Here is a 20,083-nt window from a genome sequence, read left to right on the forward strand (position 1 = left end):
GGATTCTTCTCTCAAAGATACATTCATTTGCTGCATTGAATTCATTTGTACAGAAAGGGTATCCCTTCATTGTTCATTTTTGTATTTTCTGTTACCTACATAAACAAAAAGTTTACAAAATTGAAAGCAAAATGTTTCTACTAATTCTATTGATTTTGCGCCTTCTTTGTTCTAGTAGCTCTAAAAGAAAATAAAAATCCATTATAGAGGGATTATCAAGAGAAATGAAGTTAATTATCATAATACTGTTTCTTTAAGAAATGAATAACATAATGGGAAGAGCGGTTAAAATCATAAACACAAATACATTAATGAAATTAGGACACAATTAAAACATACGGATCCTGCAGTACCATTAATTAATATTAGTATAATTATCACTCTGTTATATTTAATCTTAATGTGTGTTATGTAAATATGCACACAATATGTATGTAAATGTTGGATTTAAGGCAGAGAATGAGTAGCAATTTGACGTAGATAACTGATGCTCATGTAAGTAGGTAGTTTCGATCTACAACTTCTATTTGTTTAAACATTTAGAGAAATCCAAGGACCTTACAAGGTTAATAGGAATACAAGGTTAGACCTTCATGTAATCCAGCTTGCTAAAATTTTCAATCTGATGTATTGCACACCTTGCTGGGCAAACAAAACACATTTTGACAAAAAAACATGAAACCACTCACTCATCTGCTATAACGTCAATATCCAAAGGGTGGTGGAAGTCAAACATCAGACATACACGCGTTATGGTATTATCTTGTATTTCTATTAAACTTGGGACCTCACGAACACAATATCTCAACAAAATCAAAAAATTTGAAAGATTTACTTGATTGAAAGAAAATTTCAATGATTAAACTTTTTCATTTTTTTTTTTAATTCACAAAAAATTAACTTTATTGCAAAATATTTCAAAAATTATATTTAAAACTAAAAAAATTTAATTTTTTTTAATTTTAAATATATAAATTTTTCATTGGTGAAAAATTTCAAAAATCTATAGCTATACACAAAAAAAATGTGAATAGAAAATTGAAAAATTAAATTTTTTGTTAAAAAAATTGTAAAAATTAAATATAAAAAAAAATATACATATAATGTTATATTTTCTAGTAAAATATAACATTTCTTAAAATTGGAGGTTGGATATAACCCCCGTTCTTCCCCTTGCGGATGCCACTGCTTATTTACAGGGAAAAATCTGGCATAAAAATTAAGAAAACATTGAACACAGGGAAAATTTGCTGCGTAATCGACTAAAAAAAAGTTCCTTACGAAGAAAATGACTCACTTTAAATTAGGAAAATTAGTATAGTGATTAACTAAATTTAGGATATTGATGAAAACTGAGGAATATTTCAGGAATCAAAATCAAAACAGTTTTTGTTTTTTTAGTTTTTAGGTGTAGAAAGATACTATCTACGTCACAAGATGTACAAACTCACTTTTATTTATTAATAATGAATATCCATTTTATTTATTAGCAATTCTCCAATACTATTGTATCCTTTTCCGCAATTAATATTTGGGGCGTCCGAAGGAAAATTGCGAAATTTTTAATGTAACATTATAGAATTATTGTTGTATCTAAAAATATTTAAATATGAAAATGTTCCCAAAAAGTTTTATCTAAATTTTTTATTCTAATCAAAAGGGTTATCATGGAACAACGTAGTACAGTGCCAATCTTCTCGAGATAAATTATTCTCTTAATTTCAATGTACGTAAGTTCGATTCACAGTCACTCCTAGAGAAGGATATATGGATTATAAATATAGTCTCCAAAGACAATTCTTAGTTCAAATTGAGTAATTTTTATAAAATAATGTTTACTTATACTAATTTAGTGCAACTTTATATTACTAATTAAAGGAATATTTAAAAAATCAATATTATTCGTTCAAAATTAGTCTCTTGCAATAAATTCATAATAACTTTAAAATTTAAAAAAAAAAGTTTTTTTCCTCTTTTATAAAAACCTGCAGATTATAGCTAATTTAAAATATGCATATTTTGTTTGTGACATAAAGGAACGAGAGAATACTTATCAATTAATATACGAAAAATTCAATTATCTCAAAAGTAAATTATTATATATTTAATGTTCTTCATACAATTTGTTGATTGTTGTAATTTATATTAATAGCTTGTATAAAATAACAACTTATAAACATAATATAGATAAATATAATATGTGTACATTGTACAAGTTGAAACTCCTGATTAGTTGTAGCGTGTATAAGAAAATTATACAAGTTGCTACCAAAAATAAAATGAAAAATTTACAGAACACGTGATAAGATAGTTCATAAATTGACCATTTTCTAAATGGTCAATATGTTAATAGTGTAATCATAGTCGTGTGGAGGATTACAGAGTGAGGACTCAAAAATTTGAATTCCCTTCGAGGCTGTCTAGCCTCAGTTCTAAAAGTCTGACAATTTTGTACTTGGCGTCATTCAAAAAAGCTGACAAAAAGCTACAATTTGATGTTTTTTTGTTTGCAATCAAAAATGTTCGAGTAAAAAGCAAAACGGCAGATACTTATCCCCCAAATGGCGATGTCCTGAAGGCCGTCATCTTGAGGGAGTGGAAATATTTGTCCTCGGTGTCATACAGGCATGCAGTGCTTGTGTTTGTTCCCGTATTGAAGCCATCGTTCAGAATGGAGGGGGGACATATTGAATAAAAAGTGTAGGAAATTATTGAACTACCAACTTTTGCTTGAAAAGTTTCCAATATAAATGGCACAAAAAGAAAATATGGAGAAGTGAAATCGGCACTTAAAATTATCTAATTTTTGAGTACTTACCCTGTATATATATATTTTTTGTTTTGTTTTGGGGGGCCCCAAAGGGTAGATTGGTTTTAATTTTTTTTTTTTTTTTTTTTTTGAAAAAAGCTATAATATCAATTAAATGTTGAGAACTTATCGTGTCAATGAGGCCCGTTTAGATAATAGCGATAGTTTATTAATAATACTAGAAAAGAATAGTGTTTATCGATTACTAAGTTTTGGGAAAAGCACAATTTCTTATAGTCTTTCAAGGAATTACAATCTATACCCATAAATTACAACTTGGGAATTTATGGAAGAAGAGAGACCGGCACAAAAAAGTTTCTTGATTCTTTTTTCTATTATCGGCCCACTTTGGTGGTTAACACAAATAAAGTACATACGTTATGTTGGTATATATATATGTAACATTTGGCAAGAGTGAACCTTTCCATTTGCAGATGGCTGCTCACTGAATTATTATCTAAGAAAATTCATTTTAAGTGTGTTGTTGCTACGATAAATGGAAAAAAAAAACCCCTACGAATTTGGATTTATCACTTGTACTTTATTACCTACCTAGTTCTACCGGACGTACCATGGAAATTATGTGACTTTTCAATGAATATTTCTGTAGTGAGTTGCTAGAACTATAGTTTAATCTTTTCTATTTTATTCACAGACTCCTTGAGAACAATTAGTTCTCAATGCAGTGCACGTGACGGCGATGATGACCTTCAGGGGGTGTCTTAAGGCTGTACACACCTTGGAGATAGTTTCCTCATTAATAGAAGGAGACCTTCAGTGCGGCAATATACGGGTGGCGGATAATGAAAGCACTTGAATGTATGTGCAAGGGCATTCCAAGTCAAGTGTACACACTTTTTTGAAATTTTTGACATGGTCACGACCGATTTTGATAAATTTTGTAAAGCTGTAATTTTCGGAAAAGTCTCCAATTACAACAATTTCACTTTCCATAACTTTAGATTTTTTAAATTCAAAAAATTACTTTGTAACTTTTGTACTCTGACCTTTTTGTGACCTTTTGACATTTTTATTACCTTAAATACGTACTTTTGGGGTAGGGAGGGGGCTTTTGGTCGGAATTTCTTTTTTCCAGAGTGCTTAAAAGATCATTTTCATCCGAAAAGTTGGGCTAAAATTTAATTTCTCATTTTTGAATTAAAAAAACACGCATTCCTCCCCTATTTTGAACCTTTCCATTTTCCATAATTCAGTTAAAACACTCCAAACTATAGTGTTGGGAATTCTGCCTCTTTTCTTTTCTTTTTTTTTTAAATTTGCTCTGCTTTTCTTAGAAAAGAAATCATCCCCCCCAAAAAAAAAAGAATCTCCTATTTTCGATTTAAAATTAATTAAATAAACAATCCATCATTCGGTGGTGGGAGCCGGCTCCCGTCGTTCACTTCAAAGAGCCATCACTGCCAAACAATACCTAAGAAAGCTGTGAATAAATTTCAAATTTGAATATAAAGATATTTTTTATACATACAAAAATACTAATTTCTTTCATTAACCCCCATACTTTGAAATGAGTTCAAAGGACAGTTCCATTCTTTTATATAACGTCCATACCTACATATGTATGTACATAAATTAGATCATATGATGTAACTTTAGACCTTCATTACTTAACATGTTAAGTAATGTATGCTTTCCATCAACTTCTTTCCACAAACTTTCTTGTTTAAAAAAGTATTGCATATGTATTTACAGAGGAATGAATGTACTTTAAAGCTATTAGCAAAACGAAATAAATAGATACAATTTTCGTTATTTTTTATTGAATCCAATATGCATTTAAAAGCCACATTGTCAATGCATTTAAAGTATTTGATTGTATTGCACATACATTTGAATATGTAAATTGAATTCCATTACATAGAGGAAATAACTCAAGATTTTGAAGATGAAACAACACATGGGTAGATCAAAGTGAGTCCACACGGATTATTTTCCTGTTCTGATAATATCTAATATTTTACTCTATTAAATTTACTCATGCCACATCCAGTCTCTTATTATAATCAGTTAGAATGGTAGTGTCTAGAAGGGGGTGTATCACTTGACATATACCAGTGAAACATCCCTGTAAAATCTATGATTGATCAATTCCATCTAACAATTCAAAAAAATATTGCTTAATAAATAAAATTATCTTTAACCCAATGCAGACTTATAATTAATGAAATTCTTGGATATGCTACTTATTAATGAATAATCGTTAAAGAGTATTCGTGCAAGTTATATTGATAACAATTCAACCATAGGGTCAGTGAAAATCAGGCATCTTTCCCTTTTAAAAAAAAGGAAGAAGATTAATTAACATATTGTTATTATAGTTGGCAAAGAGGATTTACAAAATGATAAAAGTTACAAGTAAAATAGTAAAATGCCTAGAAGGCTAAAACTTTTCAAGGTGGATCTTTTGAACCTAGTGAGGCTAAGACGGGAGAGCAGATTTTTTTTTAGCTATAAATCAAAAAGTGACTACGTCTCAAATATAGACTATACGAATTATATGAAATGGATTTCCAATGAAATGTTGGATTCGTAAAATAAAATTAAGTTTGTAGAAATTGGTCTGAAGATTCCCTTGAATATAAATTTGACACATATAACTTGATATTTAACGGAAATGCCACATAACTGGTCAAGTTCACATGTTCGAGTTCAAGTTGAGTACTAAAAACTTTTATGTTCGATAACAGCCTTCAAAAAGTGCCCCTCAGCTGCCCCCCCCGCCCTGTACAAGTGCCACAAAATAGGTCTCCAAAGTGTTCGTCTTTCCTTTTTAACCCTTTAAATCATATTTTAAAAAGTTAAAAAAAATATATAGACTTTTATTTATTTTTGTAAGTACTTTTGGAATCTCATTTTTGGCGTTCAAAAAAACTCACAAGTCTGATTATAAGAATAAAAATCAAAAGTGCGTGAATGACAAAAAATAACTAATAAAAAAGTATTCATTATGGAGATATAAGTGTAAATCGTTGTTCGACTCAGAGTAGGATTGAAGATCGACATCGAAGTAATTTCTGCTTATATCATTGCTAGATACGGAATGGGGTTTTGGTTTACTTCCTTAACTTCTTAGCTGCTTAACTTAATGAAATGTCATACCAACAAAGCTGATCTCCTCGAAAAACATTTTTCAAATTGTCTGGGTGACCATGTTGATTTTGGGTTTCTTTTTTGTAACATAATGGCATTTAATATCATTTGAATCTCTTGATATAGAGTAATATAAGAACGGCATATAAAAATGAATGAAATCTCCCAAGCGCTTAGGTCAACAACTCCTATTTTATGCAACTGTATATGATAAATTATGAGGTTAATAGTCATTTTTAACAACGGGTGAGTATAGCTAAGGCTCAGTCAGGTAGAGCTCTAGAGACTAAAGTCCTCCCTGGCTCATAAAGTCATATTAAATAAAAATATCAAGCTGGTAGTAGTATTATCATTGTAATCTTGAGTATTCTATACTATAAAATATGAGTTGAAAAGGAGCGTGTGTAGCTAAATCTCATATTTAAAACATAAATTTATATTAAATGAAATAGAAAATAGTTAATGTGACTTTAGATGAAGTTTAACAACGAGTGTGTGTTGCTTTAGAGCACTCTACAGTCTAAAGTAATGCCATTAGTTTTTGAATTGCATTCCTATTAGTCCGGTCCTAATAAAATTTGTAAGACCTACTCCTGGTCCTTATCGGTCTTTCATAGAAACTACAACAGCTAAAATTACGTAGTTACAACGTAATTACGTCATTTGAGTCGTTGAAGTTTCATCATAATTCATAACGTCTTTCAAAGAGACAGGATATCTGTGGGAGATGTGTGACTAGAACATATTATTATACGTTCTAGCTATCATTAGGACTGTTGAATGGTATAAAAGATCGGACTATTAGAAAAAAAAAGAATGTAAGGGGCGGAAAAAAAAGAAGAATGATTAGGGGATCAGGCCAAGGGCGGATCCAGCACTAAATGTAGCATTAACTTTTTTCTCAAGTTGTAATTATTATTATTTTATTCTTGAGAAGAGAACATCTTAGAATTGATAAACAACGTGTGAGGGTGCTCATGAAAAACATAAAGTAACAATTGCATCATGATCTATGGAGTTATTTCCGTTCTTGGGTATGCAGCCGGCACGGACGCACAAAATGCTGACCGCTTGGGGCTCGTATTTGGAGAGTATCTCAAGAATTTAGTATTTTTTCTCATACAGTTTTGTCAGTTTAATCTGATGAGCACACTTTCATAAAGAAAGATCTCAGGGTGCCAAGATATTGAAGACTAAGCTTGATTTCTGGATTTAGAATCTCCACCTTGAATATTAGGATGATGCAATTGCCCCTGAAATTAGAAATCCTCGTTAGAATCAGCGGAACCTAATTTATTTAGAATAGTAGAATACAAATGTTGAACAAATTTGGTTCATGTTTACCTCTTGTACAATTGCAATTTCGAACACTTTTGAATCAAAACTTTTTTTGTGTTCGTTATTTTAAGAATTTGTTTTACAATAAAATATTTCCTTGAACAAAAAAAATATTTAATGTTTTTTTTTTAGTGATTTAATTTCCCTGATTGTAGAGAGCAATAAGTAATCGCGCCTAGAGCGTTTATTAAATAAAATAGACATTATTCAACTTCAGCACAGAAAATAAAAACAGAACAACCTTTCTTCCTTTTTTCTTGTTAATTCGCCCTTTATTATAAAATAAATTTATACTTTGAATGTAAATATTGTATTTATATTCTAACAAATCTAAACTTTTCTACACTACCCGATATCAAAAATTTTTAAAATCTGAAAAACAAACCGGCCTATTGTATAATTGAATGAAAATAGACTCTTGAGAATAACATAAACGTCTTTTATAACTTTTTTTCCCCCTACTTAATTACACATGTAATACTATTGGGTATATAATTATGGATATATAAGTGGATATTATCTACATCTGATTGAACACACTACTTACATCAATTGGCTAATTTCATCATGAAAAATGGATCGTGAAACAATTTATTCCCCTGAGTGGCTTCGGGTTGCATCGTCTAGGAATTCGTGAGGTTAGCAATAGTGTTGTAGAAAATATAATTTGCTTTATGCTAAAAAAAGAAAAATGATGTGGTAACCCTGACAATTTGAAAAATGTTAGGGAGAAGAGCAGCTCAGCGGTCATGACGTTTTGCTCAATTAGCTTCGAGAGCCTATAAGAGGACGGAGAGATACAAAAATCCCACTCCGTATCTAGCAAGGACATAAAATGTGGGTAGGAATTACCCCGTTATTGATCCTTAATTCTACTCTGCGTTCAACACTTATAACTCTCCAACAAATCCTCCGTATATCTTGAGCACAGCCCCTCGTGCTTACTGTATATTAAGATGTTATCTCTCAGTTCCTTATAATCAAGAATAAAATAATAATGATAACAGCTCTAAAAATACATATTTTTATCTGTAAATTTTAGCTTTCATTTTCTTAACATGCTGCCAGCTCATATTTTCTACAATGATAGTTATCAAGAAATTTATTTAAGATTAAAGTAATTAAAAATCCATTTTCTGAAAAAGAGGTTACTATAAAAAATCCTAGACCCAAAAATATGATATGAAGTGACGGAGTTTAACTTGAGGTTTACTGCTATTGCATGATTTCATATCACATGTATCTGGGTGAATGTATGCTTTTTCTTTGTTGTTTTTTTTACTTTTGTAATATTTTCAATTTAATATATGTAGATAATAGAATTCCTCCAGTAGCAGCTGATATGAAATCATGTGATAACAGCACCCTCACGCAGTCTATATTTATCTATGGTGAAACGCTTTATGTACCTTAGTAAATATATTATTTAATGTAATTGAATATACTTGAGTTCAATTAAGTCGTGGATATTCTTCAATGTAGCTTTCTGATATAGTCACTGTAGATTACAGTGACCAATAGCTACGGTCCAAGAGATACGGCGACAACAGGCTCGGGAGAAATTATTCTCCTGAACTTAATGTACGTAGATTCGAGCCCAAGTGATTCCTAGATAAATAAATATACATATTTATATGGACTTCACACAAGATTCCTTGATTAGTTAGTGTAATTCTAATACTACAATGTTTACTTATACTTAATCAGTGCAACTCCATCTAACAAATTAAAGGAACATTAAAAAAAAACAAAAAAAAACTAAAGCCCAAATTGACAATTTACAGCATATTATCTAATATGTAGAAACGTGCACTTTATATCATTAAATTATTTTTTGCAAGTCATGAGATCCTTTATAATACAAGGAAATAACTTTATATTACGATTTTTTACTAATACACTTAAAGAGATATTTAAGAGTCCTTCAAGAGGCTTATATAACACTCATAAAACCTCTTACAGGCATTATCTTTCAATATAAATACTCTATCTTTTCAATGTACAAAAATAAATTAATTAGCACAAATTCGTGGATTTTTTTAGACATATAGTCATTCGATAATCCAATAAGTAATTTCCAAATAACCATCAATATAATTAAAAAGATTTGATTTTTGACAAAAAAATATATTTTCAATTTATTAAATGGAGTGTATTTGACTAATTGAGTTGTTTTCATGATGATATCATTAATAACATTAATTTTTTCACGTGAAAATTGATACAATTCTTCAGTGTTACAATTTATAAAGTTGTAAAAAATTAATATTTTTAAGACATGTTTACAGCTTATTCATCAAGGACCTATTTTCAATAATATAGATTGAAATTTTGTTGAATTTGTCATAAATACATAATTTCCCAACCATTTACATTTTAATTAATAAATATTAATTATCTAAATGATATATTTTGTAAACGTCATCAGGGGTCGCAAAATCACTAGCCCGGCGTCCCAGGGCTACAAAAAATTACGCTCCTTTGCCAAGGGACTACCTTAATATATAGCTGTGATGCTTAGCATCCAATTTTGGACATGTTAAAACAAAAACGAAACAAAAAATAAGGATTATAAGCTTGATAATTTGAAAACTTTTATGGAGGAGATCAGCTAAGCTGTCAAGATGTTTAATTAGATCAGCTACAATCAGCTTTAACGAGGTGAAGTAAAAAAGGAGAAAGGCAAACATTACTACGCTGTCGATTAGGGTTCATCAGATCCCCAAGTAAAAAACATTGCCTTGCCGGTATAAGGAAAATTAGAGAACAACTTCAGGAATGGCAAAATAATAGAGAAAGCGGTGGGAGTTCTGGCGGAGGATATTCTCCAAAATATTAAGAGAGTACTAACACAGCACAAACTACTATACGGATTCTTGCCAGTCAGTCATAATGTGGTTTTGAGGATAGATTCCAAAGCAGTGGCAAACTTTCAGACAATGGTGGCGAAAAAGTGGCCCTGGTCGCAGTGGTTGAATTTAGTTTTAAAAAAGTCCTTAGCCGGGGAAAGTGTGTTTATTAGTCACATTGCTTATTTATACTTTATACAAATATTTTTTTACTAAGTAATTTATCGGAACGTTTCTAGAAATCGGCAAAACCTCGAATCCATGAATTGTCTTTTTCAAATATTATATTTTTCCTAGTGTGGTTTTTTATTTGTTTTAACAAGATTTAATTATTTTATGTGTGTACTTTATTGATTGTATATGTTGTATACAATAATTATTTACCAGTGATATGGGTTTGAGGGAGATATATATAAATGTTCTACCTATATATTAGTTAGTAAGAAATACATTGTTACTAATCTAGAAATATGGCTTTAATGGCTTAAGAGAGCCAAGTGAATGAAATTGCATCACTTCATTGGGATTCAAAAATTATGTGTACTTTGACAAATAAGAATGTTATTAGAGAGCAAGTTAATATAGCTATTGGTGAAGTGAATGTAATTAACTCCCCTTGGGGTTCCATCTTACAAAACTAGGACTGAACGACGCTCAGGAGAAATGATGACTGGCAAGAGAATGGAAATGCTGAAACTATGGAAATGTCAAAAATCAGTTGTATCGATGGTTTTTGACACAACTGCCTCTAAACAGAGGTCATTTTAATGCTGCTTATATTTATATTGAACGGGCATTAGTATGGCCTTTACTTTGGGCAGCATTTCGTCATCACATTGGTGAGGTGATGTTGACACATATATTCAAAGATCCGAAAATAGAAGCGTCGATATCATAAAGAGTATCCGTCTTCAAAAACTATTCGAAACTTTTTAGATAGTGTGTACTTCCTCAGTAAAGAACAGCTGACACTCTTTGATCCAATTTCAAGAATACAAGAATGGAGAAATGAAGCACTTCAGTTTGCTAAAATCTACACAACGTGATGATTACAAGGAATTCTCTAAACTCTGCGCCTTGTATTATGAGCACACGCAAATGTTCATTACGTTTTCGTATATATCTATGATAGAAAATGAAATTCAATCATGAAGAATTAAAGTAAAATGATAACAGCTTAGGAAAATTCAAATCTTCAAGTTGCCAACTCCAAAAAACGGGCGAGCTATAAGATACAACTGATTAGCATCACTTATATATACCCGATATCTTAGGTGGCTGAAGATGATGCGTGTCCAGCCAGGAACCTGCAACTATTCTTATTCTGTGTTATGAAAAGTTCAAAAAAGTTAATTTTGGTAAACGTGTTTTTCACCTGCATTAAAACATTAAAAACAAAAAATGGCAGGTTCATTTTTTGTGGGCCTCTGGTTATAAGCAAATTGATCTTTTGTACAAGTTGCGAATTTTAAATTAATAAGACAATTAAAAATTGAAAAGTATTAATAAGTATCGGCAATTGGAGATACTCGGACAACTAGTGGTCCGTATATTTGGGTATTATTTTAATATATGGATTCTATATAATATTCAATATTATGTATATACCTTGTAGTATATGAATATCTAAATCAGTGTTTCTTAAATTAATTGATTTTATTTATTGGTTACAAAACTGAAGTGTGTTAAAATGTATGGTTAGGATTATATTTATTAGCTACTCTTCATCACTTTCCCATCAAATTCTAACGTCAAAAATATTCATGTATTTTTAACAGCCCAAAACCAATGTATCAATGATCACCAATCATTTTTTTAACTTTGAATCAGATCTGTTTTCAAAGTATTAAGAAGAAACTCGCAAATGTCGTGATCATTAAAACCTTTTTATGCTTAAAGAAAAAGTTTTTTAACATTTCAAGTTTATAAAGTACATTTTCAAGGTCATATAAAAGGTTAAAGGTCACAAAAAAGGTCAAATTCGACTAAATTTTATATTTTAGCATGTGTACTAGGGTGTCTATTTTTAAGGGTAACCTTATAATTCAATCTTCTGTTTTATTCTAATGAAAAAGTTCGTAAAGTTTCAGTCTTCAAAGGGCATTTTGTTACCTATTTAGTCATTTGAAAAATACTTTTTTAAAGATATTCTCTATTTCTTAAGTGACTCGGAAGTTTCTTATTATTACTTTGGAAATAGATAAAAAATACGCATTCATGGGTGAGAAAGTAATTTTCGTGGTAGAGGGTTGGGGGGTTGTTGGCTGGATTTTTTTCTTTTTTCTACAGGCCTTAAAAGATACTCTTGCATCCGAAAAGTTGGGTTAAAATTTAATTTTCTCATTTTATCAATTCTATTAATCCTTAAAAATTTTAGAATATTCGAAAATAAATCTGGAATTTTGGTTTAAGGAGGAGAAAAAGCACGTTTTTTAAAAAAGTTTTACAAAGTCCCCAAGAAAAGTAGCGAAGGGTTAATCAGATGGAAGTTACATACAAATATTGGGCTAACAACAAAATAAAATTGAAATAATCAAAATTATATTTAATATGTTTCTTTGACTGATTGTAAGTAATGATTGTGACATCATCAAATATTTCTTTATAAATAGAAACTCTAATTAAAAGTCTAAAAAATGTACCTGAACGGATAGTAGAGCTGTTTTTTATTGATATAAAATGCACAACCAAACTCTAATAGAAAATCCTTGAGTTCCAAAATGAAGAAGAGTCGAAAGCATATTTTCTGTCTCACATTGACAGGTGATGTGAGCAATATATGAGAGACGCTTTCCAATTTACATAATAATTTCTTCATACATATACAAAATATAATGAATATTAGATCATTTTATGTAGTATTATATTTTATTATCTATGTAAGAAACTACAGGATGAGGACTCAAAAATTATAAAATTTTATAAGCCGTTTTTACTTCTACATATTTTTATTGTGAGCCATTTTTATGGCAAACTTGTAAAGCAAAAGTTTCTTCAATTCCACAATTTTCTACACTTTTTAGTCAATATGTCCCTTTCCATTCTGAGTGATGACTTCAATACAGGGACGAACATAAGCACAGCTGGCCTTGAAAAAGTGAGAGGACGACATGTTCCACTCATCCTTGATCACGGTCTTCAGAGTATCAACATTTGGGGGATAAGACTTCTCCAAGACGTACCAAACAGTAAAGTCCAGGGGGTGTACGTCGGGTGAGGACGAAGGCCAAAATTCTGCTGGCCAGAAGGCAGCCATCTTCTCCTTGCAGAAATGTTGCACCTTCTTGGACTTGTGTACCGGGGCGCTGTCTTGGGCAAACACAAAGTTGTCCCTGGAGAACGTGCTCTTCAACCATGACAAAACATGGCACCTGATGACCTTGTAGTAGACGTCTGTGTTGAATTTCTTGTTGGCTTTGAAGAAGTAGGGAGGCATCTTGCTACTGTCAGACGCCGCGTCGCCGAGGGCGATGACCTGAGCTGGATGTTTGTTCTTGAAGGTTCCCTCGACCCAAGATTTTGATTCAGCCAAGAAGTAATCATTTCTCCTGTTCAGAACAGCCTTCACAGTGAAGATCTTCTTGTTGGAGATCGACTAGTGGGCGGAGGAGATCCCACCATGCCATGTTGCTAGACATTTTGGATCGCACAAAAACAAATCAAATTGTAACTTTTTAGCAGCTTTTTCGAATGTTCCTAATTACAAAATTGTCAGTCTTTTAAAGGATTTTAGAGGAATTGTAATTTTGAGTCCTCACCCTGTACATATATTAATTATTTTACATTTATTGATGAGAAAAAGACAAGGTGACCCTTAGAAAAGGATGAAGAGAAAGAAAGAAAAGTCGATATTGAGTTACCTAATAATGAATGTAGGTTCATTAAATGAACATCAATAATATATATTCGATACTAAATATGTATGTATTACGTCTTCTGTCTTCCTTCTTCACCCTTTTAGTCGATCCCCCTTTTCATCCTCTCTCATAACTCCCTTTTAGTAAGACACTCTTACAGACACGATATACGAAAATAGACTGTCTTTAGTTTGACAGTTTCAATGATGAACGTTTCTCAAGCAGAAAAAATTAAGTCATGTTGTGTTGGATATTATTTAGTATGTACAAACGGGGGTTTCTCTTAGGGGCCCCGTGGGTCTCGGTACTTCTCTAATTTTACACCTAAGAGTAATTCCCAATTAATATTTATTTTTCCGGGAAATGCTGAATTAAATTATTTTATAAAATAATTTCATTGAATTATATATAATCAGCCCAAAATTAGCTTGTTCATCACATACAATATAAGTTTTTTTAGTTGTGGGATGGATGGTGCAACAAAATTCTCAAAAACTGGCATTTGGGCACTAAAAAACAGTATGTGCACTATAAGTGATATTGCTTAAATGAAGAAAAAGATAATTGAAGATATATGGGTATTACTAGAATATAAAAATAATGTCATAAATTTAACAGTATTTATTATCTACTAACTTTTTACTAATATTTCCTGGGATCTAGTAATTTTAAAACAAATGTTTTCCAGTAAAAGGGTAAACTTGGTATAGTTATTTATAGAATAGGAAATTATGTATAATATATTTAACTCAATCATTGCTATGTATTTTTGGTATTTCTAAAAACAAATTACTTATCTGAAAAAAAAAACCCCTTTCAGCTATGAATAGTTACAAAGTACTGCGTACATGTAAAAAACTATTTGAAGAAATTATGTTTTAATGAAAAAAAAGAGAAGATATTACTTTTAAGATATGAATCATAAATTAAAAGTCTAATCAGGATGACTTTTGATAATACTTTTTCCAAATCACGTATCTACATAAATATACAGAGTGCGACAAGGCAGTTTTCTGTGTCATTAAAATTATTTTTTTTCCGCCAATTAAGGTTTCAGGTGACATCTCAGTACATGTGTTGCTTTTCTTGCATATTGTTTTGATTTGATCAATCAAATGTTGATGCAAAAAGGATTTCAGACATTGTTGGCGTGACCGTGAGGACAGTTCAGAGCATCAGGGTGGCCAAGCCCAAGGGTAATGGAGTCAAAAGGAAGGTAGGAAGTAAAGAATGAAGCGCGATTAAACATTTCTCAAGTCCCTGGAGGCCATCTCCTCACCAACAGGATGAAGGACTTAAGGGTTGAGAGATGCAAAACAGTCCTTAATTACTTGAAGATTTTCTCACAATAGAAAACGACAGATTTATTGCCAATTTCACCTGAGGAAGTCCAGGGCAACTTCAAGACAAAACATTCGCCCTAAAAAATGTGCTTGGGAGTCACAGCCTTTGATGGAAAGAAAATTGATCTCTTCTTCTTCAAGTCCAATAACAAAATTGGGATTGAGGCCTACAATAAGGTCCTGAGGTGGAAAATCTTGCCGTGGTGAAGGTTAACTATCCTGAGAGTGACTATGAGTGTATCCAAGACCCCACCCATATGCCTTGAATACACAGAACTTCTACAAGTAGCACTTTGCTAACTTCTAGGACAAGACCTTTTGGCCCTCTTCCAGCCCTGATCTCAGTCCCCTTGACTTCAGTGTGTGGAGTGTCTTAGAGAGCAAGGTTGGTAAGACATCACACAGAAATGTGGAAGAGCTCAAGGCCAGCATCAATAAGCGGTCAATATGACAGCCGATTATATTGTGGTAAACTGCGCCACGTTCTGATCTAGTGTGGGGACTGGGATAGAGGTTGGAGGCAGCCATAATGAATAACTCTTGCCAAGATTGATTGCTTAAAGTTTTTTCAATAACATTTATCATTTTACTTATCCAAGAAAACGTTATTAAGGATTTGGTTTTGCTTCTTGATCACAAAAAAATTCTCTGTGGCACACTGTATACAATGTATTCTATGAAATATAAGTATCCACATAACTAAATAAATATGAAGCATTTTCACGTGAAGTCACCATTGTTGATGTCTGCCATTTTGTGGGCCTAAATAACCCAGTTTTGTAGCAATGAAATCTCTTTTTTGATTAATATTATGGAAAATAGTGAACTAATGGATTATGTCAATAAAGACAATCGAATAAAAGAACTTAAAACTTAATCTCTTTAAAAACTATATAACCTTGTTCCATCATCCTAACCGAGTTTTATAATATTTTTTATTGAAAAATGTATTAAAAATATTTAACTATTACATTGAAAAGAAAAGGATACTTTTCTTGTCTCAAATTAATCAAAAATTAAAAAAATAGTACAAATTACCATATTTTGAGGGATTTTAAGTACATATCACTTTTATTCCATCAAATATTAGCGTTTATAATTGACATCAAATAGTATTGAATGCAGATATTATGTTTTATACTTAAAAACATGAATAAAATTTATGTAGTAAAAATATCAACTTTTAACTACAACATGGTGTCTCCTTGTATTATGATGCAATTAATGAGGACAAGAAAAAATCTCTAAACGGTGATACACTGATATACAATCTGGATTTTGAGCAAAAATTTGCATTACAAAACGAGTTTTCAATGAGATATCAACAACATTTTGAAAAGAAGGATCAAAGTAACCTTCTGGAACGTAGTAAGATATTGTTAAATGCTTTCACTACAGAGCTCGGTCAATGAATGAATTAAATTCGTCTGTACATATTTTTTTATTAGAAGGATTAAAATAAAAGACATAAACAGAATATATAGGGGTGTCCGCAGTTTTAAAAAAATAGAAAAATTAAATTTTTTTGATACAAATTTCAAATATTAATTTTTTTCAAAAAAAATCCTAAAATTTAATCTCAAATATAATATATTGGGAAAAACATGGAGAAATTTTTTTAAAAAACCATAGTTATTCACAAACAATTGAATTTTCTGATCATTAAAAAAAAAATTCTAAAATGAAATTTCAAAATTAAAATTTTTCGGGAAAAAATTTCAAATATTAAATTTTTTTGGAAAAAAAAATTCAAAAATTAATAGTTATTCATAGATAATTAAATTTATTTGAAAAAAATTTGAAAAATTAAATTTCAAATATTAAATTTTCTAGTAAGAATCAAAAATTCTTTAATGGGGGGCTACAGCCGCTTCAGCCCTCCCTTGCAGACACCCTTGATATAGTTTGTAGATAGGTACATGTATTCAGATTCAAAAAATATTTATCTTAATTTAATGACTCAGCACATTTTATTTGAAATAAAGGACATAATAGGGATTCATAACTATCCATACAAAATCCCATTTTAGTCATTTCCGGGAATATAAGAATTTAATAACCTTGTTACTATAAAAAGTTTATTAAATTCTTATATTGTGTAATTATTATGATTATCAAAAATAGCGTGCTAATGAAAAAAAATTACATTCGTAAAAAATTATTTTTCCAAACTTTAAGGGATTTTTTTCTTGAAACTTCAGTAAAACTACCTATATGAAGAATCATATGGGGTCATTCCATGTCAAATCGACCAAAAAAATACAAAATTTAACCCGAATCAAATCACAATTAACTTTTTTAAAGAAAATTCTTTCTATCGGCCGAAGTAGTTTTGGACTCCATCTTCACATGACCTTAATTCACTTGATACGTTTTCAGGCCAAGGACAGTGCTAAACATGCACCAAATTTGAGTAGTTTAAATGAACGAATAATCGATTAAAAACTTAAGGCATGCTTTATTACTAAGGCCTGTTTGTCACTTTGAGGCTGTAAAAGTGCGTTGTTGAAACCAAAGAGATATAAATTAAATATAGTTTAAGGTAACTTTAAAAAAATATACTGAGTGTAAATTTATTAATAACACACTTTAGCTTAATAAAACATAAATTACTTGATGCTTCTTTCTTGGATATGTCAAAATATCAAGCATCAAGTAATTTATGTTTTATTAAGCTAAAGTGTGTTATTAATAAATTTACACTCAGTATATTTTTTTAAAGTTACCTTAAACTTTCTAAACAAGACGTTGTTGAAGAGCTCCCCAATCCGACCGTAGAGTCCAGGTATAAAGGTGTGTGGACAAAACATGGTCCGTCAAAACGTCAACAGACAAAACGTCGAATGGACAAAATATCGAATTGACTAAACGTCGAATAGACAAAACGTCGACCGACAGAACATCGACCATAGAATAGAAAAAAAGGGCTTCCTCCAAAGAGTGTGAAGATATATCCAATTTAAACATTTCACACCTTAAACATACCCCTAACACCACTGCTCCTTTATAAACTACCATTAAGGGCCCCTCCCAAATCCCCTTATACAAACCGAATGTTGGGCTGTTTTCGGATACCGCCGTGTCCCAAAATGGGATGAAACACCACCGCCACTATTCGAGAAACCACTAAGACCCCTTCACAGCCCCTGTTTACCCCCTAAATGGTGGGGTAAATATCTAAGGCGGGAAATGTGTAGATTGAAATGTTGTAGAAACTGTTTTTCATATTTTGAAATGTAATATTTTTCGGTAGACGTTCTGTCAGTCGACTTTTTGTCCGTTCGACGTATTGTCAATTCCACATTTTGTTGTTGACGTTTTGAACTACTTCTAGGCATGAAAAGCATTTACAGACTTCTCCTGAGATAATTTTATTCCTATAATTTCTAAATCCACAATTATTTATTGTTTTGTGAAAGGAATGAATTTTCCAGTATATACTATATTAGAAGTTAATAGAAATAAAAGGTTAGACCATCATGTAATCGGCATTATAGAATTATCAATCTGATGTATTTTACCGACTGCTAGGCAAGACAGGCAGATTTTGACAAAACAAACAACCACTCATAATCTATGACGTCATTATTACAAGAATTTTCAATTTAATGTATCGTACCGACTGCTAGCAAGAAAAACAGATTTTGACAAAAAACACAAACACTCATCTACTATGACGTCAATATTAAAAGCGTGGTGGAAGTCAACCATCAGTCATACACGAGTAATATTTAGCATTTAAATATACATACTTATATTTATACATGATAAATCGATGTTAAGAAGTATCGTCCTTCCTTTATACTCGACAAAATATCTAACTCGTCAACATAAAAAGAAGCTTAAACAATTTTTCTAAAACATAAACTTGGATAATATTTGTATTTGATAACTAACTAGGATCTATTTTTATTGATAAATTGTTCTGATTCATCCTTCAACAGCTCTGATAATAGCCCTTAAATGTTGCAAAAATTCCTGGTCGCAATTTTAATAAAAATATTATGATATTTGAAAGGCCATATCGGACCCACATAAAGTTTGATAAATCGAATCAAGTTCTAAGCTATATCTATTATACTTAGATATATCAACTTATTCCAAAAAAATGAATATGAGGCCCAGAAATGAGTGAAATGTGTCAAAAAAATATTAAGATAATGGTATTTATAAAGTAAATATCTAAATTTGGAATTTTTCTTTTTCTTAATTTTATGTAATTTTTTTTGTGTTGACGCATTTTATTTTTTATTCAAACTTCTTGAATCAAAATCTTTTAGTATTGAAGACAAAGTAGAAAGTCAACATATATTTGGTATTTTTTAATAAAAATTAACTATTAGCGGTAGTATCCGGCATTGCCCAGAGTATATAGGCTTCTACTAACAGACAAACTTTGCTTTTATAATAAAGAAGTTAATTCCCCATGAAATCATTATTGCTAATCTCCGTTTTTCATGAGCACACGTAGCGACTCATTACTTAGATGTTATCTCCTCAAGAATGAAAGAATAATTAAAACAGCAAGAGAGAAAGAATTCAAATTACGCGATGAGCCAGGATGTACTTTAGTCTCTAGAGAGCTACATAGCTTAACTTTAGCTACACACAATCGTTGTTAAACTTCATTTAAAGTCACAGACAATATTTTTATTTTCTGGCTTGTAAGTGTTCCGCTATTTTGGTGTTCTGCTCAAAGAAAAAAAGAAAAAAAATCTTCGTTCAGCATTCAACCATTATTTTTTTCTGTTCCGCTTTCCAATCATAAAGTAGTAT

The 20,083-nt window shown here is 31.0% G+C and overlaps 1 protein-coding gene across 3 annotated transcripts in view; it reads left to right on the forward strand.

The window, feature by feature from the left end:
* Nucleotides 1-20,083, forward strand: part of LOC121118847 (uncharacterized) — a 110,714-nt gene that overhangs the window by 42,994 nt on the left and 47,637 nt on the right. The window lies entirely within an intron of this gene.

This window comes from Lepeophtheirus salmonis, chromosome 5, assembly GCF_016086655.4.
Source record: "Lepeophtheirus salmonis chromosome 5, UVic_Lsal_1.4, whole genome shotgun sequence".
NCBI classification, from domain to species: domain Eukaryota; kingdom Metazoa; phylum Arthropoda; class Copepoda; order Siphonostomatoida; family Caligidae; genus Lepeophtheirus; species Lepeophtheirus salmonis.